Source organism: Rhipicephalus microplus, unplaced genomic scaffold, assembly GCF_043290135.1.
Source record: "Rhipicephalus microplus isolate Deutch F79 unplaced genomic scaffold, USDA_Rmic scaffold_99, whole genome shotgun sequence".
NCBI lineage: Eukaryota > Metazoa > Arthropoda > Arachnida > Ixodida > Ixodidae > Rhipicephalus > Rhipicephalus microplus.
The window spans coordinates 227,501-230,000 of record NW_027464671.1 but is presented as its reverse complement, the minus strand read 5'-3'; the positions used below and the strand labels follow the sequence as shown (position 1 = coordinate 230,000).

At 53.4% G+C, this 2,500-nt stretch overlaps 1 pseudogene; it reads left to right on the top strand.

Annotated features, from left to right (window-relative positions):
• The window catches only part of LOC142790384 (large subunit ribosomal RNA), an 8,306-nt pseudogene that overhangs the window by 2,524 nt on the left and 3,282 nt on the right, over nt 1-2,500 (top strand).

The following is a 2,500-nucleotide window of genomic DNA, read 5'->3' as shown; positions in this document are numbered from 1 at the left end:
CTTGCTTCGGCCGGCAGAAAACAGCCAACTCAGAACTGGCACGGACCGGGGGAATCCGACTGTCTAATTAAAACAAAGCATTGCGAGGGCCGTTGATCGGTGCTGACGCAATGTGATTTCTGCCCAGTGCTCTGAATGTCAAAGTGAAGAAATTCAAAAAAGCGCGGGTAAACGGCGGGAGTAACTATGACTCTCTTGTGGGGGAGAAGTCCAAGTATCACCTGCTCGTGGTTCCCCCTGCCACCTTTACCGGTGCAACGATACTGGCAACCTTGAGCGCCAAAGACTGTTCTTTGGTTGCTTATCAAACGCTTGGCTTATGGCGAACAGAAAACCTGATGAAAACGCCTGCCGAGTGACAGGCGCACCAAGCGTGGGGCCGAGAGAGGCCAGGAGAGCCGCGCGCTCCAATGCGACCGCTGGAGGGAGTTCCCCCAGGCAGGAATCATTCCAGTGTTGGGTCTGCGACAAGGCGTTTCGCACAGAGAAGGGTCTGAAAATTCATAAAGCAAGGATGCGTCATAGGGATGAAGATGTGCAAATGGCGCAAGCTCCAGAAGGCAAATTTGAAGGGAATGAAGGAGCGAGAGAACACAATGCGGAGAAAGAGGGATCTGAAGGCATCGATGTTGATGTTCACGGATGTGAACGAGCTGAAACTATTGCAGAATTGATGGAACCCGAGAGCCCTGAGGGTAATGACCCTAAAGGCCAGGACGGTATTCATGCCACAGTACTGCCAATGGTTATTGAGCCAACGGCCACGGCTTGTACGTGGGTTGAACGCACTGAAGGCACATTATGCTATGCTCATATGGCCCCCTCTGCTTCCCCAGCTCCCCTTGGTGGTAGGTCGGTGAAGGCGCGCGCTTCAGCCGACAGCCATGGGGTGTCAGCCTGGGTAATGACAGGGGCAAGGCCTAAGGACAGGCGGGTTATTAACTCCCTACCTGACCAAGCGTCTGTTGATGCTGCGGAGGAGCCAAGTTCAAACGTGGCTTCATACGCTGATTCAGGGGAGCCAGTTCTTGGTGCAACCCCTGCGGTCCCCTCCGGTCAACCAGCTCCCCTTGGCACTGATGCGGCGAATGCGCGCGATTCTGCTGACAGTGTCCATGTGGGGTCAGTCTGGATGTCTACGGGGGTAGGACCTAGGGTCAGGAGGAAGTTCGTACTTCCACCCGACTTACGTTCGTCCGATGACGAGGACGAGGGAGGTGAACCTGTGTTCTGCGGGTCGCCCCCCGGAGAAATCACTCAAAGGAGCAGCATGCCAAAGCGTTCGGGCAACAAGCCCACAGAGGAAGGTTCTGAGAACGGAGCAGCTACCGGCTGTTCCGAAAATGCCGCCCCGGCTGACGCGAATATGACAGGCCACATATCAACCATGACAACGACATTCCAATGTCCAGAATGTACTGCAACCTTTGGTAGCAAGATTGGCCTGAGCCAGCATCGCCGGCATCGGCATTTTGAAGAATACAACGAAGATGTGAATCTGGCCAGACTCAAGCCCAGATGGAAAAAGGAGGAGGAGTACCTGATGGCAACTAAGGAGGTTGAATTAAGATCCCAGAAGGTCCGGGACATCAATGCACAGCTACTAAGAGCGTTTCCGCACCGCACGCTGCACAGCATTAAATCGCACAGAAGGCAGGAAGGTTACAAGAGGCTGGTGGAAGACCTACAGAACAGACTCTACCCAAGAAGCACTCAGGAGGTGCTAGCCGACATTGGGGAGCAAGCTGTTGAGGACGCCTCCCTGGTCATCCCCGAGGTAAATCACCGTGAGGTGATTGAGGCTGAGCTAAGAGGTCTAACAACAAAACCTCCGCCAAGAGCGTACCAAGCATACAAGCTATGGGAGCTTGCAAAGAGATTCCTCGACAGGGAGGATATAACGATAGCTCTTAATGCCTACCTAAGGGAGGTGTTCGCTTCGGACTTGCGTCCGCATGGTCGCCAACCTCTTCCACCTGTTCAAGAAAGTCGCAGGAAGAAAAAGAAGCGGGAATACGCCTTGACACAACAACTCTTCAGACGGAACAGGACACAGTGTGCAAGACAGATTCTGGATGGAGAGGCGGACTCCAAGGTGGAGGATCCCCAAGCTTTTCTAGAAGAATGGAGAGAGATCATGGAGAAAGTGGTGCCTTCATCAGTGTCTCCTGCTATCGAACGCCCGCACAAGGTTATCGATCCTGTGTTCCTTATCACAGAAATGGACATTAAGGCGGCAATGCCCTCATCAAGCTCGGCAGCCGGACCTGATGGCTTTGCGGCGAGGGAACTGCGGAAGGTTCCGCCAGTAATACTCCAGGTTCTACTTAACTTGCTCCTGCTGCTGAAGCGACTTCCACTCTTTCTCACCCAAGCACGAACGATCTTCATTCCCAAAGTTCCTGGTGCTTCAACAGCCTCGCAACACCGCCCAATCTCAATATCTCATGTGCTCCTTAGACTGCTTCATAAGATATATTTCCGAAGGCTGCTTGCTGAC